The sequence below is a fragment of the Dermacentor variabilis genome, chromosome 11 (genome assembly GCF_050947875.1).
Source record: "Dermacentor variabilis isolate Ectoservices chromosome 11, ASM5094787v1, whole genome shotgun sequence".
NCBI classification, from domain to species: Eukaryota; Metazoa; Arthropoda; class Arachnida; order Ixodida; family Ixodidae; genus Dermacentor; species Dermacentor variabilis.
Window position 1 is genome coordinate 113,184,023 of NC_134578.1, and position 25,188 is coordinate 113,209,210.

The 25,188-nt window shown below is 47.2% G+C and overlaps 40 non-coding genes across 40 annotated transcripts; all 40 read right to left on the reverse strand.

Annotated features, from left to right (window-relative positions):
* Positions 1 to 1,710: 1,710 nt before the first annotated feature.
* Positions 1,711 to 1,782, reverse strand: TRNAG-UCC (transfer RNA glycine (anticodon UCC)). The gene has a single exon. It is a non-coding gene; the product is annotated as a tRNA-Gly (tRNA).
* A 279-nt stretch (positions 1,783 to 2,061) lies between these two features.
* On the reverse strand, positions 2,062 to 2,133 carry TRNAG-UCC (transfer RNA glycine (anticodon UCC)). The gene has a single exon. It is a non-coding gene; the product is annotated as a tRNA-Gly (tRNA).
* A 279-nt stretch (positions 2,134 to 2,412) lies between these two features.
* On the reverse strand, positions 2,413 to 2,484 carry TRNAG-UCC (transfer RNA glycine (anticodon UCC)). The gene has a single exon. It is a non-coding gene; the product is annotated as a tRNA-Gly (tRNA).
* A 279-nt stretch (positions 2,485 to 2,763) lies between these two features.
* Positions 2,764 to 2,835, reverse strand: TRNAG-UCC (transfer RNA glycine (anticodon UCC)). Its single transcript has one exon. It is a non-coding gene; the product is annotated as a tRNA-Gly (tRNA).
* A 279-nt stretch (positions 2,836 to 3,114) lies between these two features.
* TRNAG-UCC (transfer RNA glycine (anticodon UCC)) lies at positions 3,115 to 3,186 on the reverse strand. Its single transcript has one exon. It is a non-coding gene; the product is annotated as a tRNA-Gly (tRNA).
* Positions 3,187 to 3,465: 279 nt separating this feature from the next.
* On the reverse strand, positions 3,466 to 3,537 carry TRNAG-UCC (transfer RNA glycine (anticodon UCC)). The gene has a single exon. It is a non-coding gene; the product is annotated as a tRNA-Gly (tRNA).
* A 279-nt stretch (positions 3,538 to 3,816) lies between these two features.
* Positions 3,817 to 3,888, reverse strand: TRNAG-UCC (transfer RNA glycine (anticodon UCC)). Its single transcript has one exon. It is a non-coding gene; the product is annotated as a tRNA-Gly (tRNA).
* Positions 3,889 to 4,167: 279 nt separating this feature from the next.
* Positions 4,168 to 4,239, reverse strand: TRNAG-UCC (transfer RNA glycine (anticodon UCC)). Its single transcript has one exon. It is a non-coding gene; the product is annotated as a tRNA-Gly (tRNA).
* A 279-nt stretch (positions 4,240 to 4,518) lies between these two features.
* On the reverse strand, positions 4,519 to 4,590 carry TRNAG-UCC (transfer RNA glycine (anticodon UCC)). The gene has a single exon. It is a non-coding gene; the product is annotated as a tRNA-Gly (tRNA).
* Positions 4,591 to 4,869: 279 nt separating this feature from the next.
* TRNAG-UCC (transfer RNA glycine (anticodon UCC)) lies at positions 4,870 to 4,941 on the reverse strand. The gene has a single exon. It is a non-coding gene; the product is annotated as a tRNA-Gly (tRNA).
* Positions 4,942 to 5,571: 630 nt separating this feature from the next.
* On the reverse strand, positions 5,572 to 5,643 carry TRNAG-UCC (transfer RNA glycine (anticodon UCC)). Its single transcript has one exon. It is a non-coding gene; the product is annotated as a tRNA-Gly (tRNA).
* Positions 5,644 to 5,922: 279 nt separating this feature from the next.
* TRNAG-UCC (transfer RNA glycine (anticodon UCC)) lies at positions 5,923 to 5,994 on the reverse strand. Its single transcript has one exon. It is a non-coding gene; the product is annotated as a tRNA-Gly (tRNA).
* Positions 5,995 to 6,273: 279 nt separating this feature from the next.
* Positions 6,274 to 6,345, reverse strand: TRNAG-UCC (transfer RNA glycine (anticodon UCC)). The gene has a single exon. It is a non-coding gene; the product is annotated as a tRNA-Gly (tRNA).
* A 279-nt stretch (positions 6,346 to 6,624) lies between these two features.
* Positions 6,625 to 6,696, reverse strand: TRNAG-UCC (transfer RNA glycine (anticodon UCC)). The gene has a single exon. It is a non-coding gene; the product is annotated as a tRNA-Gly (tRNA).
* Positions 6,697 to 6,975: 279 nt separating this feature from the next.
* TRNAG-UCC (transfer RNA glycine (anticodon UCC)) lies at positions 6,976 to 7,047 on the reverse strand. The gene has a single exon. It is a non-coding gene; the product is annotated as a tRNA-Gly (tRNA).
* Positions 7,048 to 7,326: 279 nt separating this feature from the next.
* TRNAG-UCC (transfer RNA glycine (anticodon UCC)) lies at positions 7,327 to 7,398 on the reverse strand. Its single transcript has one exon. It is a non-coding gene; the product is annotated as a tRNA-Gly (tRNA).
* A 279-nt stretch (positions 7,399 to 7,677) lies between these two features.
* Positions 7,678 to 7,749, reverse strand: TRNAG-UCC (transfer RNA glycine (anticodon UCC)). Its single transcript has one exon. It is a non-coding gene; the product is annotated as a tRNA-Gly (tRNA).
* A 630-nt stretch (positions 7,750 to 8,379) lies between these two features.
* TRNAG-UCC (transfer RNA glycine (anticodon UCC)) lies at positions 8,380 to 8,451 on the reverse strand. Its single transcript has one exon. It is a non-coding gene; the product is annotated as a tRNA-Gly (tRNA).
* Positions 8,452 to 8,730: 279 nt separating this feature from the next.
* TRNAG-UCC (transfer RNA glycine (anticodon UCC)) lies at positions 8,731 to 8,802 on the reverse strand. Its single transcript has one exon. It is a non-coding gene; the product is annotated as a tRNA-Gly (tRNA).
* Positions 8,803 to 9,081: 279 nt separating this feature from the next.
* Positions 9,082 to 9,153, reverse strand: TRNAG-UCC (transfer RNA glycine (anticodon UCC)). The gene has a single exon. It is a non-coding gene; the product is annotated as a tRNA-Gly (tRNA).
* Positions 9,154 to 9,432: 279 nt separating this feature from the next.
* On the reverse strand, positions 9,433 to 9,504 carry TRNAG-UCC (transfer RNA glycine (anticodon UCC)). The gene has a single exon. It is a non-coding gene; the product is annotated as a tRNA-Gly (tRNA).
* A 630-nt stretch (positions 9,505 to 10,134) lies between these two features.
* Positions 10,135 to 10,206, reverse strand: TRNAG-UCC (transfer RNA glycine (anticodon UCC)). The gene has a single exon. It is a non-coding gene; the product is annotated as a tRNA-Gly (tRNA).
* A 279-nt stretch (positions 10,207 to 10,485) lies between these two features.
* Positions 10,486 to 10,557, reverse strand: TRNAV-UAC (transfer RNA valine (anticodon UAC)). The gene has a single exon. It is a non-coding gene; the product is annotated as a tRNA-Val (tRNA).
* Positions 10,558 to 11,187: 630 nt separating this feature from the next.
* TRNAG-UCC (transfer RNA glycine (anticodon UCC)) lies at positions 11,188 to 11,259 on the reverse strand. Its single transcript has one exon. It is a non-coding gene; the product is annotated as a tRNA-Gly (tRNA).
* Positions 11,260 to 11,538: 279 nt separating this feature from the next.
* TRNAG-UCC (transfer RNA glycine (anticodon UCC)) lies at positions 11,539 to 11,610 on the reverse strand. The gene has a single exon. It is a non-coding gene; the product is annotated as a tRNA-Gly (tRNA).
* Positions 11,611 to 11,889: 279 nt separating this feature from the next.
* TRNAG-UCC (transfer RNA glycine (anticodon UCC)) lies at positions 11,890 to 11,961 on the reverse strand. Its single transcript has one exon. It is a non-coding gene; the product is annotated as a tRNA-Gly (tRNA).
* Positions 11,962 to 12,240: 279 nt separating this feature from the next.
* Positions 12,241 to 12,312, reverse strand: TRNAG-UCC (transfer RNA glycine (anticodon UCC)). The gene has a single exon. It is a non-coding gene; the product is annotated as a tRNA-Gly (tRNA).
* Positions 12,313 to 13,293: 981 nt separating this feature from the next.
* TRNAG-UCC (transfer RNA glycine (anticodon UCC)) lies at positions 13,294 to 13,365 on the reverse strand. The gene has a single exon. It is a non-coding gene; the product is annotated as a tRNA-Gly (tRNA).
* A 279-nt stretch (positions 13,366 to 13,644) lies between these two features.
* TRNAG-UCC (transfer RNA glycine (anticodon UCC)) lies at positions 13,645 to 13,716 on the reverse strand. Its single transcript has one exon. It is a non-coding gene; the product is annotated as a tRNA-Gly (tRNA).
* A 279-nt stretch (positions 13,717 to 13,995) lies between these two features.
* Positions 13,996 to 14,067, reverse strand: TRNAG-UCC (transfer RNA glycine (anticodon UCC)). Its single transcript has one exon. It is a non-coding gene; the product is annotated as a tRNA-Gly (tRNA).
* Positions 14,068 to 14,346: 279 nt separating this feature from the next.
* TRNAG-UCC (transfer RNA glycine (anticodon UCC)) lies at positions 14,347 to 14,418 on the reverse strand. Its single transcript has one exon. It is a non-coding gene; the product is annotated as a tRNA-Gly (tRNA).
* A 630-nt stretch (positions 14,419 to 15,048) lies between these two features.
* On the reverse strand, positions 15,049 to 15,120 carry TRNAG-UCC (transfer RNA glycine (anticodon UCC)). The gene has a single exon. It is a non-coding gene; the product is annotated as a tRNA-Gly (tRNA).
* A 279-nt stretch (positions 15,121 to 15,399) lies between these two features.
* TRNAV-UAC (transfer RNA valine (anticodon UAC)) lies at positions 15,400 to 15,471 on the reverse strand. Its single transcript has one exon. It is a non-coding gene; the product is annotated as a tRNA-Val (tRNA).
* Positions 15,472 to 15,750: 279 nt separating this feature from the next.
* Positions 15,751 to 15,822, reverse strand: TRNAV-UAC (transfer RNA valine (anticodon UAC)). Its single transcript has one exon. It is a non-coding gene; the product is annotated as a tRNA-Val (tRNA).
* Positions 15,823 to 16,101: 279 nt separating this feature from the next.
* On the reverse strand, positions 16,102 to 16,173 carry TRNAG-UCC (transfer RNA glycine (anticodon UCC)). The gene has a single exon. It is a non-coding gene; the product is annotated as a tRNA-Gly (tRNA).
* Positions 16,174 to 16,452: 279 nt separating this feature from the next.
* Positions 16,453 to 16,524, reverse strand: TRNAG-UCC (transfer RNA glycine (anticodon UCC)). The gene has a single exon. It is a non-coding gene; the product is annotated as a tRNA-Gly (tRNA).
* A 630-nt stretch (positions 16,525 to 17,154) lies between these two features.
* On the reverse strand, positions 17,155 to 17,226 carry TRNAG-UCC (transfer RNA glycine (anticodon UCC)). The gene has a single exon. It is a non-coding gene; the product is annotated as a tRNA-Gly (tRNA).
* A 630-nt stretch (positions 17,227 to 17,856) lies between these two features.
* On the reverse strand, positions 17,857 to 17,928 carry TRNAG-UCC (transfer RNA glycine (anticodon UCC)). Its single transcript has one exon. It is a non-coding gene; the product is annotated as a tRNA-Gly (tRNA).
* Positions 17,929 to 18,909: 981 nt separating this feature from the next.
* On the reverse strand, positions 18,910 to 18,981 carry TRNAG-UCC (transfer RNA glycine (anticodon UCC)). Its single transcript has one exon. It is a non-coding gene; the product is annotated as a tRNA-Gly (tRNA).
* A 279-nt stretch (positions 18,982 to 19,260) lies between these two features.
* TRNAG-UCC (transfer RNA glycine (anticodon UCC)) lies at positions 19,261 to 19,332 on the reverse strand. The gene has a single exon. It is a non-coding gene; the product is annotated as a tRNA-Gly (tRNA).
* Between the last annotated feature and the right edge of the window lie 5,856 nt (positions 19,333 to 25,188).

Genomic DNA, 25,188 nt, shown 5'->3' on the forward strand with positions numbered 1-25,188 from the left:
GACCAAACGTAGGACCTGACTTTGCCTACGACTAGCCGCCAGCCCTCTCACGTTTAATGTGGCAATCCTCAGGGACGGTATTTGAGCCATCTTGATCTAAACGAAAAGTAAAGTAGGCCCGGAGCATGGTGCTTACCGCTCACGACTAGCCCTCGGCTAGCCGCCTCCGGGACCTCCCGGTTTGTTGGTGTCCTTAGACGTGGCCGCTTTGTCGGCAGGCTTCCTTTCAGGCGGTACATTGGGCTTTGGCTTGTAGCCCATCCGCCTCCCATGAGGCGTCTTCGTCGGTGGTCCCTCACTGGTGCTGGGTGCCCGATACTCGCGGTCCTTCGTCTGGTCGTGGGTGCGCTTGGCGGAGGCAGCAAGAGCCCCAGTACGGTCGTCGTCGGTGACGCCCTCGTCCTGTTGCATTGCGGTCGCGTCGTCAGGTGCGTCTTCACTGACGCTTCCCGTCGCCTGCCCCTCAGTCGTAGCGACCTGTTCCGCCTTACTCGGTTTCTGGGTAGCCTCAGCCGCCTTTCCGTCCACTTCCAGAGTCGTCGACCCACTAGTTGTAGCTGTCGAGACCGTGTCACCGGTTCCTTTAGCCGCATCCTCCGCCTCGGCCACGTCCATCACGTGCTCTGCCGCCACGTCAATAGCTGGTGAGCCTGTCACAGCGGCATAAGACTTCACGCAGTCCGCGTCAACGTGGCCGAAACGTCTGCACCGGGAACAGCGGGGGACTCTGCACTCTCGGCGGACGTGTCCCGTGCCGTGACAGCGCAGGCACTGCATCGGTCGACCGGCAACGACGACCAAGGCCAACTCACCGCCGACGCGGATTTGATGAGGAAGGTCCTCAACCTTCACGCTGCCCTTCAGTTTGAGGAGGATGGTCCTGGTCGTTGAGGTCTTGGTCCCCATGCCGTCCACGCGCCACCGCTCACGGCTCACCTCCTCCACCTTGCCGAAAGCCGCGAACGCCGTCCGGACGTCCTCGTCGGCAACGCCGTACAGCAACCAGTGAAGCCTAATCTTCACTTGCTGGTCCTGCGGGTCAACGATGACGCACCGTCGTCCCTTAACTTGTAGTTCCTTAAGGTCCAGCATCCTTCTTGTGGCAGTCGCGTCGCTGAGGGTCACTGCCCAGACGTGGTTGATTTGGTACGCCCCTATGCATACCACGTCAGGCAAGAGTCCCGTCGGCAGTAGGGCGTCTCTAAAATCCTCGACCTTGTAAGGTCTGGCGCGAACATCACCGTGCAAAAATACGGTGTTAATCACCACTTGTCCTTTAGGCAGTTGCGGCAAAATAAAGGCATATTCCTTATCGTCACTCAGCCTGTTTCCGCGGCCAAAAGTAGCCGCTGTCGCTGCTCCACTGGAGCCCATGATTCTGCTGACCGCTCAGCTCGGCTGCCAGAAGCAGAATGACTATACCACCGACTCGTGTTTCCAGTTGTTCCAAGCAGTCCTACTTCAGTTATTAATTGCAACAAGAGTGTCAACACAGCAGGAATATAATGATGCACAATGCACGGAATGCATTAATTAGCCAAATGCAGTGCCTTCGCAACATGGTAATCTAGCACTGTATTTCTTTTTTCTCCTTTTCCACGATAGAACACCACGCTTAATACGAATAAAAGTAAAGGTCGATTTCACACATGCCACTGATAATATCTAGAGATACGGGGAGCTGACGTGTGGGCATGTGCACAAGATATTTGCGTCGGCCGGGAATCGAACCCGGGTCAACTGCTTGGAAGGCAGCTATGCTAACCACTATACCACCGACGCGTGTTTCCAGTTGTTCCAAGCAGTCCTACTTCAGTTGTTAATTGCAACAAGAGTGTCAACACAGCCGGAATAAAATGATGCACAATGCACGGAATGCATTAATTAGCCAAATGCAGTGCCTTCGCAACATGGTAATCTAGCACTGTATTTCCTTTTTCTCCTTTTCCACGATAGAACGCCGCGCCTAATGCGAATAAAAGTGAACGTCGATTTCACACATGCCACTGATCATATCAAGACAAACGGGGAGCTGACCTGTGGGCATGTGCACAAAATATTTGCGTCGGCCGGGAATCGAACCCGGGTCAACTGCTTGGAAGGCAGCTATGCTAACCACTATACCACCGACGCGTGTTTCCAGTTTTTCCAAGCAGTCCTACTTCAGTTGTTAATTGCAACAAGAGTGTCAACACAGCCGGAATAAAATGATGCACAATGCACGGAATGCATTAATTAGCCAAATGCAGCGCCTTCGCAACATGGTTATCTAGCAGTGTATTGCTTTTTTCTCCTTTTCCACGATAGAACACCACGCTTAATACGAATAAAAGTGAAGGTCGATTTCACACATGCCACTGATAATATCTAGAGATACGGGGAGCTGACGTGTGGGCATGTGCACAAAATATTTGCGTCGGCCGGGAATCGAACCCGGGTCAACTGCTTGGAAGGCAGCTATGCTAACCACTATACCACCGACGCGTGTTTCCAGTTGTTCCAAGCAGTCCTACTTCAGTTGTTAATTGCAACAAGAGTGTCAACACAGCCGGAATAAAATGATGCACAATGCACGGAATGCATTATTTAGCCAAATGCAGCGCCTTCGCAACATGGTTATCTAGCAGTGTACTGCTTTTTTCTCCTTTTCCACGATAGAACACCACGCTTAATACGAATAAAAGTAAAGGTCGATTTCACACATGCCACTGATAATATCTAGAGATACGGGGAGCTGACGTGTGGGCATGTGCACAAAATATTTGCGTCGGCCGGGAATCGAACCCGGGTCAACTGCTTGGAAGGCAGCTATGCTAACCACTATACCACCGACGCGTGTTTCCAGTTTTTCCAAGCAGTCCTACTTCAGTTGTTAATTGCAACAAGAGTGTCAACACAGCCGGAATAAAATGATGCACAATGCACGGAATGCATTAATTAGCCAAATGCAGCGCCTTCGCAACATGGTTATCTAGCAGTGTATTGCTTTTTTCTCCTTTTCCACGATAGAACACCACGCTTAATACGAATAAAAGTGAAGGTCGATTTCACACATGCCACTGATAATATCTAGAGATACGGGGAGCTGACGTGTGGGCATGTGCACAAAATATTTGCGTCGGCCGGGAATCGAACCCGGGTCAACTGCTTGGAAGGCAGCTATGCTAACCACTATACCACCGACGCGTGTTTCCAGTTGTTCCAAGCAGTCCTACTTCAGTTGTTAATTGCAACAAGAGTGTCATCACAGCCGGAATAAAATGATGCACAATGCACGGAATGCATTAATTAGCCAAATGCAGCGCCTTCGCAACATGGTTATCTAGCAGTGTACTGCTTTTTTCTCCTTTTCCACGATAGAACACCACGCTTAATACGAATAAAAGTAAAGGTCGATTTCACACATGCCACTGATAATATCTAGAGATACGGGGAGCTGACGTGTGGGCATGTGCACAAGATATTTGCGTCGGCCGGGAATCGAACCCGGGTCAACTGCTTGGAAGGCAGCTATGCTAACCACTATACCACCGACGCGTGTTTCCAGTTGTTCCAAGCAGTCCTACTTCAGTTGTTAATTGCAACAAGAGTGTCAACACAGCCGGAATAAAATGACGCCGAATGCTCGGAATGAACCTATTAGCCAGATGCAGTGCCTTCGCAACATGGTAATCTAGCACTGTATTTCTTTTTTCTCCTTTTCCACGATAGAACACCACGCTTAATAGGAATAAAAGTAAAGGTCGATTTCACACATGCCACTGATAATATCTAGAGATACGGGGAGCTGACATGTGGGCATGTGCACAAGATATTTGCGTCGGCCGGGAATTGAACCCGGGTCAACTGCTTGGAAGGCAGCTATGCTAACCACTATACCACCGACGCGTGTTTCCAGTTGTTCCAAGCAGTCCTACTTCAGTTGTTAATTGCAACAAGAGTGTCAACACAGCCGGAATAAAATGACGCCAAATGCTCGGAATGCATCTATTAGCCAGATGCAGCGCCTTCGCAACATGGTAATCTAGCACTGTATTTCTTTTTTCACCTTTTCCACGATAGAACACCACGCTTAATACGAATAAAAGTGAAGGTCGATTTCACACATGCCACTGATAATATCTAGAGATACGGGGAGCTGACGTGTGGGCATGTGCACAACATATTTGCGTCGGCCGGGAATCGAACCCGGGTCAACTGCTTGGAAGGCAGCTATGCTAACCACTATACCACCGACGCGTGTTTCCAGTTGTTCCAAGCAGTGCTACTTCAGTTGTTAATTGCAACAAGAGTTTCAACACAGCCGGAATAAAATGGTGCACAATGCACGGAATGCATTATTTAGCCAAATGCAGCGCCTTCGCAACATGGTTATCTAGCAGTGTACTGCTTTTTTCTCCTTTTCCACGATAGAACACCACGCTTAATACGAATAAAAGTAAAGGTCGATTTCACACATGCCACTGATAATATCTAGAGATACGGGGAGCTGTCGTGTGGGCATGTGCACAAGATATTTGCGTCGGCCGGGAATCGAACCCGGGACAACTGCTTGGAAGGCAGCTATGCTAACCACTATACCACCGACGCGTGTTTCCAGTTGTTCCAAGCAGTCCTACTTCAGTTGTTAATTGCAACAAGAGTGTCAACACAGCCGGAATAAAATGACGCCAAATGCTCGGAATGCATCTATTAGCCTGATGCAGCGCCTTCGCAACATGGTAATCTAGCACTGTATTTCTTTTTTCACCTTTTCCACGATAGAACACCACGCTTAATACGAATAAAAGTGAAGGTCGATTTCACACATGCCACTGATAATATCTAGAGATACGGGGAGCTGACGTGTGGGCATGTGCACAAAATATTTGCGTCGGCCGGGAATCGAACCCGGGTCAACTGCTTGGAAGGCAGCTATGCTAACCACTATACCACCGACGCGTGTTTCCAGTTGTTCCAAGCAGTCCTACTTCAGTTGTTAATTGCAACAAGAGTGTCAACACAGCCGGAATAAAATGATGCACAATGCACGGAATGCATTAATTAGCCAAATGCAGCGCCTTCGCAACATGGTTATCTAGCAGTGTATTGCTTTTTTCTCCTTTTCCACGATAGAACACCACGCTTAATACGAATAAAAGTGAAGGTCGATTTCACACATGCCACTGATAATATCTAGAGATACGGGGAGCTGACGTGTGGGCATGTGCACAAAATATTTGCGTCGGCCGGGAATCGAACCCGGGTCAACTGCTTGGATGGCAGCTATGCTAACCACTATACCACCGACGCGTGTTTCCAGTTGTTCCAAGCAGTCCTACTTCAGTTGTTAATTGCAACAAGAGTGTCAACACAGCCGGAATAAAATGATGCACAATGCACGGAATGCATTAATTAGCCTAATGCAGCGCCTTCGCAACATGGTTATCTAGCAGTGTACTGCTTTTTTCTCCTTTTCCACGATAGAACACCACGCTTAATACGAATAAAAGTAAAGGTCGATTTCACACATGCCACTGATAATATCTACAGATACGGGGAGCTGACGTGTGGGCATGTGCACAAAATATTTGCGTCGGCCGGGAATCGAACCCGGGTCAACTGCTTGGAAGGCAGCTATGCTAACCACTATACCACCGACGCGTGTTTCCAGTTGTTCCAAGCAGTCCTACTTCAGTTGTTAATTGCAACAAGAGTGTCAACACAGCCGGAATAAAATGACGCCGAATGCTCGGAATGAATCTATTAGCCAGATGCAGTGCCTTCGCAACATGGTAATCTAGCACTGTATTTCTTTTTTCTCCTTTTCCACGATAGAACACCACGCTTAATAGGAATAAAAGTAAAGGTCGATTTCACACATGCCACTGATAATATCAAGACAAACGGGGAGCTGACCTGTGGGCATGTGCACAAAATATTTGCGTCGGCCGGGAATCGAACCCGGGTCAACTGCTTGGAAGGCAGCTATTCTAACCACTATACCACCGACGCGTGTTTCCAGTTTTTCCAAGCAGTCCTACTTCAGTTGTTAATTGCAACAAGAGTGTCAACACAGCCGGAATAAAATGATGCACAATGCACGGAATGCATTAATTAGCCAAATGCAGCGCCTTCGCAACATGGTTATCTAGCAGTGTATTGCTTTTCTCTCCTTTTCCACGATAGAACACCACGCTTGATACGAATAAAAGTGAAGGTCGATTTCACACATGCCACTGATAATATCTAGAGATACGGGGAGCTGACGTGTGGGCATGTGCACAAAATATTTGCGTCGGCCGGGAATCGAACCCGGGTCAACTGCTTGGAAGGCAGCTATGCTAACCACTATACCACCGACGCGTGTTTCCAGTTGTTCCAAGCAGTCCTACTTCAGTTGTTAATTGCAACAAGAGTGTCAACACAGCCGGAATAAAATGATGCACAATGCACGGAATGCATTATTTAGCCAAATGCAGCGCCTTCGCAACATGGTTATCTAGCAGTGTACTGCTTTTTTCTCCTTTTCCACGATAGAACACCACGCTTAATACGAATAAAAGTAAAGGTCGATTTCACACATGCCACTGATAATATCTAGAGATACGGGGAGCTGACGTGTGGGCATGTGCACAAGATATTTGCGTCGGCCGGGAATCGAACCCGGGTCAACTGCTTGGAAGGCAGCTATGCTAACCACTATACCACCGACGCGTGTTTCCAGTTTTTCCAAGCAGTCCTACTTCAGTTGTTAATTGCAACAAGAGTGTCAACACAGCCGGAATAAAATGATGCACAATGCACGGAATGCATTAATTAGCCAAATGCAGCGCCTTCGCAACATGGTTATCTAGCAGTGTATTGCTTTTTTCTCCTTTTCCACGATAGAACACCACGCTTAATACGAATAAAAGTGAAGGTCGATTTCACACATGCCACTGATAATATCTAGAGATACGGGGAGCTGACGTGTGGGCATGTGCACAAAATATTTGCGTCGGCCGGGAATCGAACCCGGGTCAACTGCTTGGAAGGCAGCTATGCTAACCACTATACCACCGACGCGTGTTTCCAGTTGTTCCAAGCAGTCCTACTTCAGTTGTTAATTGCAACAAGAGTGTCATCACAGCCGGAATAAAATGATGCACAATGCACGGAATGCATTAATTAGCCAAATGCAGCGCCTTCGCAACATGGTTATCTAGCAGTGTACTGCTTTTTTCTCCTTTTCCACGATAGAACACCACGCTTAATACGAATAAAAGTAAAGGTCGATTTCACACATGCCACTGATAATATCTAGAGATACGGGGAGCTGACGTGTGGGCATGTGCACAAGATATTTGCGTCGGCCGGGAATCGAACCCGGGTCAACTGCTTGGAAGGCAGCTATGCTAACCACTATACCACCGACGCGTGTTTCCAGTTGTTCCAAGCAGTCCTACTTCAGTTGTTAATTGCAACAAGCGTGTCAACACAGCCGGAATAAAATGACGCCGAATGCTCGGAATGAATCTATTAGCCAGATGCAGTGCCTTCGCAACATGGTAATCTAGCACTGTATTTCTTTTTTCTCCTTTTCCACGATAGAACACCACGCTTAATAGGAATAAAAGTAAAGGTCGATTTCACACATGCCACTGATAATATCTAGAGATACGGGGAGCTGACGTGTGGGCATGTGCACAAGATATTTGCGTCGGCCGGGAATCGAACCCGGGTCAACTGCTTGGAAGGCAGCTATGTTAACCACTATACCACCGACGCGTGTTTCCAGTTGTTCCAAGCAGTCCTACTTCAGTTGTTAATTGCAACAAGAGTGTCAACACAGCCGGAATAAAATGACGCCGAATGCTCGGAATGAATCTATTAGCCAGATGCAGTGCCTTCGCAACATGGTAATCTAGCACTGTATTTCTTTTTTCTCCTTTTCCACGATAGAACACCACGCTTAATAGGAATAAAAGTAAAGGTCGATTTCACACATGCCACTGATAATATCTAGAGATACGGGGAGCTGACGTGTGGGCATGTGCACAAAATATTTGCGTCGGCCGGGAATCGAATCCGGGTCAACTGCTTGTAAGGCAGCAATGCTAACCACTATACCACCGACTCGTGTTTCCAGTTGTTCCAAGCAGTCCTACTTCAGTTATTAATTGCAACAAGAGTGTCAACACATCAGGAATATAATGATGCACAATGCACGGAATGCATTAATTAGCCAAATGCAGTGCCTTCGCAACATGGTAATCTAGCACTGTATTTCTTTTTTCTCCTTTTCCACGATAGAACACCACGCTTAATACGAATAAAAGTAAAGGTCGATTTCACACATGCCACTGATAATATCTAGAGATACGGGGAGCTGACATGTGGGCATGTGCACAAGATATTTGCGTCGGCCGGGAATCGAACCCGGGTCAACTGCTTGGAAGGCAGCTATGCTAACCACTATACCACCGACGCGTGTTTCCAGTTGTTCCAAGCAGTCCTACTTCAGTTGTTAATTGCAACAAGAGTGTCAACACAGCCGGAATAAAATGACGCCAAATGCTCGGAATGCATCTATTAGCCAGATGCAGCGCCTTCGCAACATGGTAATCTAGCACTGTATTTCTTTTTTCACCTTTTCCACGATAGAACACCACGCTTAATACGAATAAAAGTGAAGGTCGATTTCACACATGCCACTGATAATATCTAGAGATACGGGGAGCTGACGTGTGGGCATGTGCACAAAATATTTGCGTCGGCCGGGAATCGAACCCGGGTCAACTGCTTGGAAGGCAGCTATGCTAACCACTATACCACCGACGCGTGTTTCCAGTTGTTCCAAGCAGTCCTACTTCAGTTGTTAATTGCAACAAGAGTTTCAACACAGCCGGAATAAAATGATGCACAATGCACGGAATGCATTATTTAGCCAAATGCAGCGCCTTCGCAACATGGTTATCTAGCAGTGTACTGCTTTTTTCTCCTTTTCCACGATAGAACACCACGCTTAATACGAATAAAAGTAAAGGTCGATTTCACACATGCCACTGATAATATCTAGAGATACGGGGAGCTGTCGTGTGGGCATGTGCACAAGATATTTGCGTCGGCCGGGAATCGAACCCGGGTCAACTGCTTGGAAGGCAGCTATGCTAACCACTATACCACCGACGCGTGTTTCCAGTTGTTCCAAGCAGTCCTACTTCAGTTGTTAATTGCAACAAGAGTGTCAACACAGCCGGAATAAAATGACGCCAAATGCTCGGAATGCATCTATTAGCCAGATGCAGCGCCTTCGCAACATGGTAATCTAGCACTGTATTTCTTTTTTCACCTTTTCCACGATAGAACACCACGCTTAATACGAATAAAAGTGAAGGTCGATTTCACACATGCCACTGATAATATCTAGAGATACGGGGAGCTGACGTGTGGGCATGTGCACAAAATATTTGCGTCGGCCGGGAATCGAACCCGGGTCAACTGCTTGGAAGGCAGCTATGCTAACCACTATACCACCGACGCGTGTTTCCAGTTGTTCCAAGCAGTCCTACTTCAGTTGTTAATTGCAACAAGAGTGTCAACACAGCCGGAATAAAATGATGCACAATGCACGGAATGCATTAATTAGCCAAATGCAGCGCCTTCGCAACATGGTTATCTAGCAGTGTATTGCTTTTTTCTCCTTTTCCACGATAGAACACCACGCTTAATACGAATAAAAGTGAAGGTCGATTTCACACATGCCACTGATAATATCTAGAGATACGGGGAGCTGACGTGTGGGCATGTGCACAAAATATTTGCGTCGGCCGGGAATCGAACCCGGGTCAACTGCTTGGATGGCAGCTATGCTAACCACTATACCACCGACGCGTGTTTCCAGTTGTTCCAAGCAGTCCTACTTCAGTTGTTAATTGCAACAAGAGTGTCAACACAGCCGGAATAAAATGATGCACAATGCACGGAATGCATTAATTAGCCTAATGCAGCGCCTTCGCAACATGGTTATCTAGCAGTGTACTGCTTTTTTCTCCTTTTCCACGATAGAACACCACGCTTAATACGAATAAAAGTAAAGGTCGATTTCACACATGCCACTGATAATATCTACAGATACGGGGAGCTGACGTGTGGGCATGTGCACAAAATATTTGCGTCGGCCGGGAATCGAACCCGGGTCAACTGCTTGGAAGGCAGCTATGCTAACCACTATACCACCGACGCGTGTTTCCAGTTGTTCCAAGCAGTCCTACTTCAGTTGTTAATTGCAACAAGAGTGTCAACACAGCCGGAATAAAATGACGCCGAATGCTCGGAATGAATCTATTAGCCAGATGCAGTGCCTTCGCAACATGGTAATCTAGCACTGTATTTCTTTTTTCTCCTTTTCCACGATAGAACACCACGCTTAATAGGAATAAAAGTAAAGGTCGATTTCACACATGCCACTGATAATATCTAGAGATACGGGGAGCTGACGTGTGGGCATGTGCACAAAATATTTGCGTCGGCCGGCAATCGAATCCGGGTCAACTGCTTGTAAGGCAGCAATGCTAACCACTATACCACCGACGCGTGTTTCCAGTTGTTCCAAGCAGTCCTACTTCAGTTGTTAATTGCAACAAGAGTGTCAACACAGCCGGAATAAAATGATGCACAATGCACGGAATGCATTAATTAGCCAAATGCAGCGCCTTCGCAACATGGTTATCTAGCAGTGTATTGCTTTTTTCTCCTTTTCCACGATAGAACGCCGCGCCTAATGCGAATAAAAGTGAACGTCGATTTCACACATGCCACTGATCATATCAAGACAAACGGGGAGCTGACCTGTGGGCATGTGCACAAAATATTTGTGTCGGCCGGGAATCGAACGCGGGTCAACTGCTTGGAAGGCAGCTATGCTAACCACTATACCACCGACGCGTGTTTCCAGTTGTTCCAAGCAGTCCTACTTCAGTTGTTAATTGCAAGAAGAGTTTCAACACAGCCGGAATAAAATGATGCACAATGCACGGAATGCATTATTTAGCCAAATGCAGCGCCTTCGCAACATGGTTATCTAGCAGTGTACTGCTTTTTTCTCCTTTTCCACGATAGAACACCATGCTTAATACGAATAAAAGTAAAGGTCGATTTCACACATGCCACTGATAATATCTAGAGATACGGCGAGCTGACGTGTGGGCATGTGCACAAGATATTTGCGTCGGCCGGGAATCGAACCCGGGTCAACTGCTTGGAAGGCAGCTATGCTAACCACTATACCACCGACGCGTGTTTCCAGTTGTTCCAAGCAGTTCTACTTCAGTTGTTAATTGCAACAAGAGTGTCAACACAGCCGGAATAAAATGATGCACAATGCACGGAATGCATTAATTAGCCAAATGCAGTGCCTTCGCAACATGGTAATCTAGCACTGTATTTCTTTTTTCTCCTTTTCCACGATAGAACGCCGCGCCTAATGCGAATAAAAGTGAACGTCGATTTCACACATGCCACTGATCATATCAAGACAAACGGGGAGCTGACCTGTGGGCATGTGCACAAAATATTTGTGTCGGCCGGGAATCGAACCCGGGTCAACTGCTTGGAAGGCAGCTATGCTAACCACTATACCACCGACGCGTGTTTCCAGTTGTTCCAAGCAGTCCTACTTCAGTTGTTAATTGCAAGAAGAGTTTCAACACAGCCGGAATAAAATGACGCCAAATGCTCGGAATGCATCTATTAGCCAGATGCAGTGCCTTCGCAACATGGTAATCTAGCACTGTATTTCTTTTTTCACCTTTTCCGCGATAGAACACCACTCTTAATACGAATAAAAGTGAAGGTCGATTTCACACATGCCACTGATAATATCTAGAGATACGGGGAGCTGACGTGTGGGCATGTGCACAAAATATTTGCGTCGGCCGGGAATCGAACCCGGGTCAACTGCTTGGAAGGCAGCTATGCTAACCACTATACCACCGACGCGTGTTTCCGGTTGTTCCAAGCAGTCCTACTTCAGTTGTTAACTGCAACAAGAGTGTCAACACAGCCGGAATAAAATGATGCACAATGCACGGAATGCATTAATTAGCCAAATGCAGCGCCTTCGCAACATGGTTATCTAGCAGTGTATTGCTTTTTTCTCCTTTTCCACGATAGAACACCACGCTTAATTCGAATAAAAGGGAAGGTCGATTTCACACATGCCACTGATAATATCTAGAGATACGGGGAGCTGACGTGTGGGCATGTGCACAAAATATTTGCGTCGGCCGGGAATCGAACCCGGGTCAACTGCTTGGAAGGCAGCTATGCTAACCACTATACCACCGACGCGTGTTTCCAGTTGTTCCAAGCAGTTCTACTTCAGTTGTTAATTGCAACAAGAGTGTCAACACAGCCGGAATAAAATGATGCACAATGCACGGAATGCATTAATTAGCCAAATGCAGTGCCTTCGCAACATGGTAATCTAGCACTGTATTTCTTTTTTCTCCTTTTCCATGATAGAACGCCGCGCCTAATGCGAATAAAAGTGAACGTCGATTTCACACATGCCACTGATCATATCAAGACAAACGGGGAGCTGACCTGTGGGCATGTGCACAAAATATTTGCGTCGGCCGGGAATCGAACCCGGGTCAACTGCTTGGAAGGCAGCTATGTTAACCACTATACCACCGACTCGTGTTTCCAGTTGTTCCAAGCAGTCCTACTTCAGTTATTAATTGCAACAAGAGTGTCAACACAGCAGGAATATAATGATGCACAATGCACGGAATGCATTAATTAGCCAAATGCAGTGCCTTCGCAACATGGTAATCTAGCACTGTATTTCTTTTTTCTCCTTTTCCACGATAGAACGCCGCGCCTAATGCGAATAAAAGTGAACGTCGATTTCACACATGCCACTGATAATATCTAGAGATACGGGGAGCTGACGCGTGGGCATGTGCACAAAATATTTGCGTCGGCCGGGAATCGAATCCGGGTCAACTGCTTGGAAGGCAGCTATGCTAACCACTATACCACCGACGCGTGTTTCCAGTTGTTCCAAGCAGTCCTACTTCAGTTATTAATTGCAACAAGAGTGTCAACACAGCAGGAATATAATGATGCACAATGCACGGAATGCATTAATTAGCCAAATGCAGTGCCTTCGCAACATGGTAATCTAGCACTGTATTTCTTTTTTCTCCTTTTCCACGATAGAACACCACGCCTAATGCGAATAAAAGTGAACGTCGATTTCACACATGCCACTGATAATATCTAGAGATACGGGGAGCTGACGTGTGGGCATGTGCACAAAATATTTGCGTCGGCCGGGAGTCGAACCCGGGTCAACTGCTTGGAAGGCAGCTATGCTAACCACTATGCCACCGACGCGTGTTTCCGGTTGTTCCAAGCAGTCCTACTTCAGTTGTTAATTGCAACAAGAGTGTCAACACAGCCGGAATAAAATGATGCACAATGCACGGAATGCATTAATTAGCCAAATGCAGCGCCTTCGCAACATGGTAATCTGGCACTGTATTTCTTTTTTCTCCTTTTCCACGATAGAACACCACGCCTAATGCGAATAAAAGTGAACGTCGATTTCACACATGCCACTGATAATATCTAGAGATACGGGGAGCTGACGTGTGGGCATGTGCACAAAATATTTGCGTCGGCCGGGAATCGAACCCGGGTCAACTGCTTGGAAGGCAGCTATGCTAACCACTATACCACCGACGCGTGTTTCCGGTTGTTCCAAGCAGTCCTACTTCAGTTGTTAATTGCAACAAGAGTGTCAACACAGCCGGAATACAATGACGCCGAATGCTCGGAATGAATCTATTAGCCAGATGCAGTGCCTTCGCAACATGGTAATCTAGCACTGTATTTCTTTTTTCTCCTTTTCCACGATAGAACACCACGCTTAATAGGAATAAAAGTAAAGGTCGATTTCACACATGCCACTGATAATATCTAGAGATACGGGGAGCTGACGTGTGGGCATGTGCACAAAATATTTGCGTCGGCCGGGAGTCGAACCCGGGTCAACTGCTTGGAAGGCAGCTATGCTAACCACTATACCACCGACGCGTGTTTCCGGTTGTTCCAAGCAGTCCTACTTCAGTTGTTAATTGCAACAAGAGTGTCAACACAGCCGGAATAAAATGATGCACAATGCACGGAATGCATTAATTAGCCAAATGCAGCGCCTTCGCAACATGGTAATCTGGCACTGTATTTCTTTTTTCTCCTTTTCCACGATAGAACACCACGCCTAATGCGAATAAAAGTGAACGTCGATTTCACACATGCCACTGATAATATCTAGAGATACGGGGAGCTGACGTGTGGGCATGTGCACAAAATATTTGCGTCGGCCGGGAATCGAACCCGGGTCAACTGCTTGGAAGGCAGCTATGCTAACCACTATACCACCGACGCGTGTTTCCGGTTGTTCCAAGCAGTCCTACTTCAGTTGTTAATTGCAACAAGAGTGTCAACACAGCCGGAATAAAATGACGCCGAATGCTCGGAATGAATCTATTAGCCAGATGCAGTGCCTTCGCAACATGGTAATCTAGCACTGTATTTCTTTTTTCTCCTTTTCCACGATAGAACACCACGCTTAATAGGAATAAAAGTAAAGGTCGATTTCACACATGCCACTGATAATATCTAGAGATACGGGGAGCTGACGTGTGGGCATGTGCACAAGATATTTGCGTCGGCCGGGAATCGAACCCGGGTCAACTGCTTGGAAGGCAGCTATGTTAACCACTATACCACCGACTCGTGTTTCCACTTGTTCCAAGCAGTCCTACTTCAGTTATTAATTGCAACAAGAGTGTCAACACAGCAGGAATATAATGATGCACAATGCACGGAATGCATTAATTAGCCAAATGCAGTGCCTTCGCAACATGGTAATCTGGCACTGTATTTCTTTTTTCTCCTTTTCCACGATAGAACACCACGCCTAATGCGAATAAAAGTGAACGTCGATTTCACACATGCCACTGATAATATCTAGAGATACGGGGAGCTGACGTGTGGGCATGTGCACAAAATATTTGCGTCGGCCGGGAATCGAACCCGGGTCAACTGCTTGGAAGGCAGCTATGCTAACCACTATACCACCGACGCGTGTTTCCGGTTGTTCCAAGCAGTCCTACTTCAGTTGTTAATTGCAACAAGAGTGTCAACACAGCCGGAATAAAATGACGCCGAATGCTCGGAATGAATCTTTTAGCCAGATGCAGTGCCTTCGCAACATGGTAATCTAGCACTGTATTTCTTTTTTCTCCTTTTCCACGATAGAACACCACGCTTAATAGGAATAAAAGTAAAGGTCGATTTCACACATGCCACTGATAATATCTAGAGATACGGGGAGCTGACGTGTGGGCATGTGCACAAAATATTTGCGTCGGCCGGGAATCGAATCCGGGTCAACTGCTTGTAAGGCAGCAATGCTAACCACTATACCACCGACGCGTGTTTCCAGTTGTTCCAAGCAGTCCTACTTCAGTTATTAATTGCAACAAGAGTGTCAACACAGCAGGAATATAATGATGCACAATGCTCGGAATGCATCTATTAGCCAGATGCAGTGCCTTCGCAACATGGTAATCTAGCACTGTATTTCTTTTTTCTCCTTTTCCACGATAGAACGCCGCGCCTAATGCGAATAAAAGTGAACGTCGATTTCACACATGCCACTGATAATATCTAGAGATACGGGGAGCTGACGTGTGGGCATGTGCACAAAATATTTGCGTCGGCCGGGAATCGAATCCGGGTCAACTGCTTGTAAGGCAGCTATGCTAACCACTATACCACCGACGCGTGTTTCCGGTTGTTCCAAGCAGTTCTACTTCAGTTATTAATTGCAACAAGAGTGTCAACACAGCAGGAATATAATGATGCACAATGCACGGAATGCATTAATTAGCCAAATGCAGTGCCTTCGCAACATGGTAATCTAGCACTGTATTTCTTTTTTCTCCTTTTCCACGATAGAACACCACGCCTAATGCGAATAAAAGTGAACGTCGATTTCACACATGCCACTGATAATATCTAGAGATACGGGGAGCTGACGTGTGGGCATGTGCACAAAATATTTGCGTCGGCCGGGAGTCGAACCCGGGTCAACTGCTTGGAAGGCAGCTATGCTAACCACTATACCACCGACGCGTGTTTCCGGTTGTTCCAAGCAGTCCTACTTCAGTTGTTAATTGCAACAAGAGTGTCAACACAGCCGGAATAAAATGACGCCGAATGCTCGGAATGAATCTATTAGCCAGATGCAGTGCCTTCGCAACATGGTAATCTAGCACTGTATTTCTTTTTTCTCCTTTTCCACGATAGAACACCACGCTTAATAGGAATAAAAGTAAAGGTCGATTTCACACATGCCACTGATAATATCTAGAGATACGGGGAGCTGACGTGTGGGCATGTGCACAAAATATTTGCGTCGGCCGGGAATCGAACCCGGGTCAACTGCTTGGAAGGCAGCTATGCTAACCACTATACCACCGACGCGTGTTTCCAGTTGTTCCAAGCAGTCCTACTTCAGTTATTAATTGCAACAAGAGTGTCAACACAGCAGGAATATAATGATGCACAATGCACGGAATGCATTAATTAGCCAAATGCAGTGCCTTCGCAACATGGTAATCTAGCAGTGTATTGCTTTTTTCTCCTTTTCCACGATAGAACACCACGCTTAATGCGAATAAAAGTGAAGGTCGATTTCACACATGCCACTGATAATATCTAGAGATACGGGGAGCTGACGTGTGGGCATGTGCACAAAATATTTGCGTCGGCCGGGAATCGAACCCGGGTCAACTGCTTGGATGGCAGCTATGCTAACCACTATACCACCGACGCGTGTTTCCAGTTGTTCCAAGCAGTCCTACTTCAGTTGTTAATTGCAACAAGAGTGTCAACACAGCCGGAATAAAATGATGCACAATGCACGGAATGCAATAATTAGCCAAATGCAGCGCCTTCGCAACATGGTTATCTAGCAGTGTACTGCTTTTTTCTCCTTTTCCACGATAGAACACCACGCTTAATACGAATAAAAGTAAAGGTCGATTTCACACATGCCACTGATAATATCTAGAGATACGGGGAGCTGACGTGTGGGCATGTGCACAAGATATTTGCGTCGGCCGGGAATCGAACCCGGGTCAACTGCTTGGAAGGCAGCTATGTTAACCACTATACCACCGACGCGTGTTTCCAGTTGTTCCAAGCAGTCCTACTTCAGTTGTTAATTGCAACAAGAGTGTCAACACAGCCGGAATAAAATGACGCCGAATGCTCGGAATGAATCTATTAGCCAGATGCAGTGCCTTCGCAACATGGTAATCTAGCACTGTATTTCTTTTTTCTCCTTTTCCACGATAGAACACCACGCTTAATAGGAATAAAAGTAAAGGTCGATTTCACACATGCCACTGATAATATCTAGAGATACGGGGAGCTGACGTGTGGGCATGTGCACAAGATATTTGCGTCGGCCGGGAATCGAACCCGGGTCAACTGCTTGGAAGGCAGCTATGTTAACCACTATACCACCGACTCGTGTTTCCAGTTGTTCCAAGCAGTCCTACTTCAGTTATTAATTGCAACAAGAGTGTCAACACAGCAGGAATATAATGATGCACAATGCACGGAATGCATTAATTAGCCAAATGCAGTGCCTTCGCAACATGGTAATCTGGCACTGTATTTCTTTTTTCTCCTTTTCCACGATAGAACACCACGCCTAATGCGAATAAAAGTGAACGTCGATTTCACACATGCCACTGATAATATCTAGAGATACGGGGAGCTGACGTGTGGGCATGTGCACAAAATATTTGCGTCGGCCGGGAATCGAACCCGGGTCAACTGCTTGGAAGGCAGCTATGCTAACCACTATACCACCGACGCGTGTTTCCGGTTGTTCCAAGCAGTCCTACTTCAGTTGTTAATTGCAACAAGAGTGTCAACACAGCCGGAATAAAATGACGCCGAATGCTCGGAATGAATCTTTTAGCCAGATGCAGTGCCTTCGCAACATGGTAATCTAGCACTGTATTTCTTTTTTCTCCTTTTCCACGATAGAACACCACGCTTAATAGGAATAAAAGTAAAGGTCGATTTCACACATGCCACTGATAATATCTAGAGATACGGGGAGCTGACGTGTGGGCATGTGCACAAAATATTTGCGTCGGCCGGGAATCGAATCCGGGTCAACTGCTTGGAAGGCAGCTATGCTAACCACTATACCACCGACGCGTGTTTCCGGTTGTTCCAAGCAGTCCTACTTCAGTTATTAATTGCAACAAGAGTGTCAACACAGCAGGAATATAATGATGCACAATGCACGGAATGCATTAATTAGCCAAATGCAGTGCCTTCGCAACATGGTAATCTAGCACTGTATTTCTTTTTTCTCCTTTTCCACGATAGAACACCACGCTTAATACGAATAAAAGTAAAGGTCGATTTCACACATGCCACTGATAATATCTAGAGATACGGGGAGCTGACGTGTGGGCATGTGCACAAAATATTTGCGTCGGCCGGGAATCGAATCCGGGTCAACTGCTTGGAAGGCAGCTATGCTAACCACTATACCACCGACGCGTGTTTCCGGTTGTTCCAAGCAGTCCTACTTCAGTTATTAATTGCAACAAGAGTGTCAACACAGCAGGAATATAATGATGCACAATGCTCGGAATGCATCTATTAGCCAGATGCAGTGCCTTCGCAACATGGTAATCTAGCACTGTATTTCTTTTTTCTCCTTTTCCACGATAGAACGCCGCGCCTAATGCGAATAAAAGTGAACGTCGATTTCACACATGCCACTGATAATATCTAGAGATACGGGGAGCTGACGTGTGGGCATGTGCACAAAATATTTGCGTCGGCCGGGAATCGAACCCGGGTCAACTGCTTGGAAGGCAGCTATGCTAACCACTATACCACCGACGCGTGTTTCCAGTTGTTCCAAGCAGTCCTACTTCAGTTATTAATTGCAACAAGAGTGTCAACACAGGAGGAATATAATGATGCACAATGCACGGAATGCATTAATTAGCCAAATGCCGTGCCTTCGCAACATGGTAATCTAGCACTGTATTTCTTTTTTCTCCTTTTCCACGATAGAACACCACGCTTAATACGAATAAAAGTAAAGGTCGATTTCACACATGCCACTGATAATATCTAGAGATACGGGGAGCTGACGTGTGGGCATGTGCACAAAATATTTGCGTCGGCCGGGAATCGAACCCGGGTCAACTGCTTGGAAGGCAGCTATGCTAACCACTATACCACCGACGCGTGTTTCCGGTTGTTCCAAGCAGTCCTACTTCAGTTGTTAATTGCAACAAGAGTGTCAACACAGCCGGAATAAAATGATGCACAATGCACGGAATGCATTAATTAGCCAAATGCAGCGCCTTCGCAACATGGTTATCTAGCAGTGTATTGCTTTTTTCTCCTTTTCCACGATAGAACACCACGCTTAATTCGAATAAAAGGGAAGGTCGATTTCACACATGCCACTGATAATATCTAGAGATACGGGGAGCTGACGTGTGGGCATGTGCACAAAATATTTGCGTCGGCCGGGAATCGAATCCGGGTCAACTGCTTGGAAGGCAGCTATGCTAACCACTATACCACCGACGCGTGTTTCCAGTTGTTCCAAGCAGTTCTACTTCAGTTGTTAATTGCAACAAGAGTGTCAACACAGCCGGAATAAAATGATGCACAATGCACGGAATGCATTAATTAGCCAAATGCAGTGCCTTCGCAACATGGTAATCTAGCACTGTATTTCTTTTTTCTCCTTTTCCACGATAGAACGCCGCGCCTAATTCGAATAAAAGTGAACGTCGATTTCACACATGCCACTGATCATATCAAGACAAACGGGGAGCTGACCTGTGGGCATGTGCACAAAATATTTGTGTCGGCCGGGAATCGAACGCGGGTCAACTGCTTGGAAGGCAGCTATGCTAACCACTATACCACCGACGCTTTTTTTTTTCTTTATTGCCAGTACTCGACATAACACAACACAAATTCCTAAATGGTATAAACAAAGACCAAAGAAGCAAAAAGGGATGAATACACAAACGGAACAAGGAAGAGTAATATTTACATTCGCTGCCGTCCGCTATTGTGGCACGACGTTGTCGGATTAAAATTCCTTTAGTGCTGTAAGGGGTTCAACCCTCGACAGCCACTCAGGAACAGGCTGTTGCATCTTCATCACTTCCACATACCGTTGCATGGATTCACAAAAGTACAGACGCGCCGGTCGGGCATCCGGGTCACAATGGTAACCCGCCATTCTTGCGCGCCATAAACAGTGGAGGCCCGTAAGCATGATCAGGTCGTACGGGAAACCTTCGTCGTCATATACTGGCAGAAACCTGATTCCGTGGGGATCTATAGGTAGCTCCTTTTTTAGAGTCCTTTGTAACACGTCCCAGAAAAAGACCCCTTCCCAACAGTGGATGAAGACATGATCTATGCTTTCTGTTTTTTTACATATAAGGCAGTGGGTTCCCCATGGCATGTAGAACCCACGTTGTTCAAGGAAGAATTTAACAGGTAGAGTACCGGTGTGTAATTTAAAGAAGAACGATTTAGTGGCTGGTTGAACTGGCATCTTCTTCACCCTTTTCAATACATCTAGGCCTGGGCCTCCACTGTACGGGGCTCTGTACATAGGTACCAGCGAAACACTGTCACATAAATCACGATATAACTTTTTCCGTTTTACATTCCACAAATATGCACTTGAAAAACGAACACGCAAAAAGGCAACACTCTGAACTATTTCCCGAAAGAAACCACGGACTGGTCCTGGCATTATTTCCGTACCTACAACGAATTCGGGAAGTGATCTTGACAGCCTCATTTGGATCACCGTGCGCAGAAATGGGTCGTTTGTATCTCGAAAGAAGGAGAATCTATTCACCAGTTGACGCAGGAAGAGGTGCGCCAACCCCAGACCACCATCCTTCACGCGCCGGAAGAGATTATCTCGGCTACATCGCTCCCAGCTTGATGCCCACACGAATACAGCGAACACGCGGTGCAGTTTCTGCACATTAATACGAGAGCACTGTAGTACCTGCATTACGTACCAGATCTTTGTCACGAGAAACATGTTGCACGCTGTAGCTCTCGCGAATATTGACAAGTAACAGGCGTTCCATCGGTCGGCTTTTTCTTTTAGTTGTTTTGTCCGCTCCTTCCAGTACTCGCTACTGTCCTTGTAGGCATCAAGGGGTGCTCCAAGGTACTTCACTGGCGTCGTGACCCAGTTTACGTTCGAAAAGTGGTCTGGTGTAGACGCCCATCCTCCATGCCAAAACCCCAAACATTTCTGCCAGTTAACGTAGCTGTTAGTGACGTTACCAAACTTTTTGACGATATTCACAGTATTCAATACACTTTGTTTGTCCTTACAGCACACAGCCACATCGTCAGCGTATGCCAGTAGCTTCACTTCTGCTGATTGAAGACTAAACCCCTTAATACATTCATTTTCAATGATGGCCAGACACAGCGTTTCTATGTAGACACAAAACAGGAGTGGACTGAGTGGACAACCCTGGCGAACGGAGCGCTTCACGTTAATGGGGGCCCCCAACATCTGATTAACTATAAGTCTGGTATAGCAGCTCCGGTACGCCATGGTCACCCCTTCAGTGATTATGTGGCCAAAATTAACGTGTTCAAGGATGGTAAGCAATATGTCGTGAGAAACACAATCAAACGCCTTCTCCAAGTCTAGCTGGAGGATGGCTACTGCATCGCACATGGCGTCACAACACTCCAGCACACACTTCATTTTATGGATGTTAGTGAAAATGGTTCTTCCACGAATACCACACGTCTGGTGTGGGCCGACTACTTCCTGAATAACTGACTGGACCCGTCGTGCCAACACCTTCATCAATATTTTGTAGTCGCAGTTAGTAAGCGCTATGGGTCTGTAGGAGGAAAGTTGCTTGAGCTTTTCGGTCTCTTCTGTTTTCGGTATTAGTACTGTATGGGACTGGCCAAAGGATGGTGGAAGTATTTTCAGTTCATATGCTTCATTGAAAACTGCTGTTAAGATAGGAGCTAGGTGGCTTTTGAACGATTTGTACCATGCGGCACAAAGACCGTCTGGACCTGGCGACTTCCCAGGATTCAGGTCTTCGATGGCTTTCATCACTTCATGTTCTGTTAATGGTCGTTCTAAGGTTTCTTTAACCTCACTCGACAGCTGTGGGATTCGTTGCAAAAATAATTTCTTGAAATCGTGCATGTTGACAGGCCTGAATGTAAAAAGTTCTTTGTAATGCTCAAAGAAAGCACGCCCTATATTATTGTTATCCGTTAATACCACCCCTTCATATTCGATAGCCTCAATCTGCTTACGTCTCGAGTGCTTTTTTTCTAACCCCAGTGCTCTTTTCGTTGGCGTTTCCCCGCATGATAGCCTTTCTGCTCTGGCGCGCACTAGCGCACCTCGGAAGCGATCTTCGTCGAATACCTCGAGCTTCTTCTTAACGGCGCGCATATCTTGTTGATAGGCGCCAGGTTGCATGCATTCAAGCTTCGCAAATTTTTCTAGCAATGTTGTTAAATCCTTTTCTCTGGCCTTTTGTTCATATCGCAGTACGCTACTTCTTTCGATTGCCTTCAATTTAATGCTTTGCTTCAGCAACTCCCATTCCTCACCAAATTTCGTAGAACTGTCTGTTCCAAAAGAATTCAGAGTAGCCACTACATTTTCGTTAAACGTTTCATCCCGTAACAGCTCTGCATTCAATTTCCACAGTTCCCAGACGAACTTGTTTCGTTCTTTCTTCCTGCCCACCGTGCATTTTACCAGGCAGTGGTCAGAATATGATATGGTCGTAACTGTGTAGCACTGGCATTTTTCAACTAAATCATATGAAAGATAGATACGGTCTAAGCGTGCGTGACTTGTGCCCTGAAAGTGAGTGTAGCTTACGTCTCCGTGACCGCCAAAACATTCTGCGATATCTTCTAATTCGAATTCGTGTGTGTTCTGCGCCAGGATATCACTACTTTTGTCACAAACCACGCGACGCGTAGACCTATCCTCAGCTTTCAATACGCAGTTGAAGTCGCCTACACAGGCTATCATTTTTTGCACATGTAAATGATGCTTTAAACTCAAAAAGAAATTTGCCCTCTCTTGCACAGTATTAGGCGCATAAATGCAAAACACGCGCCATTGGACATTACAATAGCTGAAGTCACAAAAGACAAGTCGACCAGAAGTACAGGAGAAGTAACCATCTATAACAAGACCAGGGAGCTTCCTCACGAACAGCACACACCCTGCCGAAGTCCCTAAGGCGTGGCTCACTACCGTATAGTAGTTATACGTGAATCTTTGCACCATGCTCCCGGTCTCCTCCTCGCCGTCTACCTTGGTTTCTTGCACGGCTAAAACGTCGAGGTCGTGGTCCACTAGTAGTCTGTAAATCTGACTCTGTTTCCTTTTGGCGGCCAGACCTCGAACGTTTAGCGTGCCGAGGCTAAGCGACAGGTTGGTAGCCATTATTGGTGAAAACCGGAGGGGAGAAGGCCCGGAGCATGGTGCTCACCTTAACGTCTAGCTGACCGCTAGACGCCTCCGTGGCCATCCGGCGGCCGTCGCCCGGGTTCCTCTTTGGTCGGCTTCGGGGTAAGCCTACGGTCAGTCTCCAAGTTCGGCTTAGGCTTGAGGGTGGAGCGCCTTCCAGGTAGCGTCTTAGCGGGTGGTGCCTCGGAGTCACCGCCAGCCTTTCCGTCGACTTTCTCCTCGTGCTGCAGGGATCTCTTGACCGGTGCCGAGACGGATTCGACGCGGGCGCTAGCAGGGGTCGCGTTGTCGTCCGCCTCTGCCTGCGTTGCATCCGTAGCTGGCTGGCAGCTCTCATTTTCATGCGGGGCCGTCTTCACGCTCTCGACTGTAGCTGCTGGTTCTTTGGGGGGAGGGATATTCCTTCCTCCTTCGGCTTGCTTGGTCGTCACGCCGGTTTCTGCCGCCACTTTGCCGTTTCCAGCTCCCGTGGCCGCTTCCTCCGCCTCGGTCACGTCCATTACATGGTCTAACGTCGACGGCTCGCTCTCCGCCGAACCCGCGGCTACTGCGTATGAACGCACACAGTCCGCGTCGTTGTGTCCAAAAAGCCTGCACCGCGAGCAACGGGGAACCTTGCATTCACGACGAACGTGGCCAGAGCCTCGGCAGCGCAGGCACTGCATGGGACGTCCTGGGGCTACCACCAGCGCAAGCTCGCCGGCGACGCGGATCTGGTGGGGCAGGTCGTCGACTTTCATTCCTGCCTTCAGCTGCAGCAGCACTGCTCGGGTCGTCGAGCCCTTGTCGGAAACGCCATCCACTCGCCAGCGCTCCCGGGTTACTTCCGTCACCTTGCCGAAGGAGGCCAGCGCGGTCTTGACGTCTTCGTCGTCCACCCCATGCAGAAGCCAGTGGATACGAAGCTTCACCTGTTGTTCCTTGGGGTCGATGACTAGGCAGCGACGCCCCTTCACCTGCAGCTCCTTCAGGGCCGCCAGCTTTTCGGCAGCCTCGGCTGTCTTCATCGTCACCGCCCATACATGGTTGATTTGGTATGCTCCGAGGGCGACGACGCCAGAGAGCATACCAACAGCTTGAAGCGCGTCTCGAAAATCTTCTACACGAAACGGGCGAACACGAGCGTCGCCGTGCAAAAAAACTGTGTTCAAAACAATACGTCCTGTAGGTAGGCGAGGCAAAATTATCTGGTAATCTTTATCTTCTTCCGTCGAAAGCCTGTTGCCGCGGCTAACAGCCGCATATGCCGCTCCATTGGAGCCCATGATCCCGCGATCCGTTCAGCTCGGGAGCCGGAAGCAGAATGACTATACCACCGACGCGTGTTTCCAGTTGTTCCAAGCAGTCCTACTTCAGTTGTTAATTGCAAGAAGAGTTTCAACACAGCCGGAATAAAATGATGCACAATGCACGGAATGCATTATTTAGCCAAATGCAGCGCCTTCGCAACATGGTTATCTAGCAGTGTACTGCTTTTTTCTCCTTTTCCACGATAGAACACCACGCTTAATACGAATAAAAGTAAAGGTCGATTTCACACATGCCACTGATAATATCTAGAGATACGGGGA